This window comes from Apium graveolens, chromosome 8 (assembly GCF_009905375.1).
Source record: "Apium graveolens cultivar Ventura chromosome 8, ASM990537v1, whole genome shotgun sequence".
Taxonomy (NCBI): domain Eukaryota; kingdom Viridiplantae; phylum Streptophyta; class Magnoliopsida; order Apiales; family Apiaceae; genus Apium; species Apium graveolens.
Genome location: NC_133654.1, coordinates 84362997 through 84363805, shown reverse-complemented (window position 1 = coordinate 84363805; position 809 = coordinate 84362997). Strand labels below are relative to the sequence as shown.

Below are 809 nucleotides of genomic sequence, written 5' to 3'. Positions count from 1 at the left end.
AATCAAGCCGGGCACTATTCAGATGGTGCAGAATTCTGTTTCTTTTGGAGGAGTGGTGACTGAAGACCCCAACATGCACATAAGGAATTTTGTCGAGATCTACAACACTTTTAAGTATAATGGCGTGACTGATGAGGCTATCAAGCTGAGGCTTTTCCCATTATCACTAAGGGACAAAGCTAAGGACTGGTTACATTCTGAACCAGCTGGGTCCATCACTACGTGGCAAGATCTTGCGCAAAAGTTTCTGGTGAAGTTTTATCCAATGGCAAAGACTGCTGCTATGAGGAGTGCTCTTACTCAGTTTGCGCAGCAACCTACAGAATCTATGTGCGAAGCTTGGGAACGCTACAAGGAAATGTTGAGAAAGTGTCCACATCATGGAATGCCTGATTGGATGGTGATCACGGGTTTCTATAATGGTTTGGGGGCCCAATCTCGGCCCATGCTCGATACAGCAGCTGGAGGCGCTTTATGGGCTAAAAGCTATACTGAGGCTTATAATCTTATCGAGACTATGGCTGCAAATGAGCATCAAAACCCAACTCAGAGGATGATGCCTAGTAAGGTAGCAGGTATTCTGGAAGTTGATGCAGCCACCGCTATTGCAGCACAGCTTCAAGCGCTGTCAATGAAGGTTGATTCTCTGGCTACATATGGAGTTAATCAAATAGCTATGGTTTGTGAGCTTTGTGCAGGTTCTCATGCTACGGATCAGTGTTCTCTTGTCAATGAATCTGTTCAGTATGTGAATAATTATCAGCGACAACAGCAGCCTGTGCCAGCGACCTATCATCCTAATAACAGAA

The 809-nt window shown here is 45.1% G+C and overlaps 1 non-coding gene across 1 annotated transcript; it reads right to left on the bottom strand.

Annotated features, from left to right (window-relative positions):
* Positions 1-280: 280 nt before the first annotated feature.
* On the bottom strand, positions 281-387 carry LOC141681475 (small nucleolar RNA R71). The gene has a single exon (XR_012558906.1). It is a non-coding gene; the product is annotated as a small nucleolar RNA R71 (small nucleolar RNA).
* Positions 388-809: the final 422 nt, after the last annotated feature.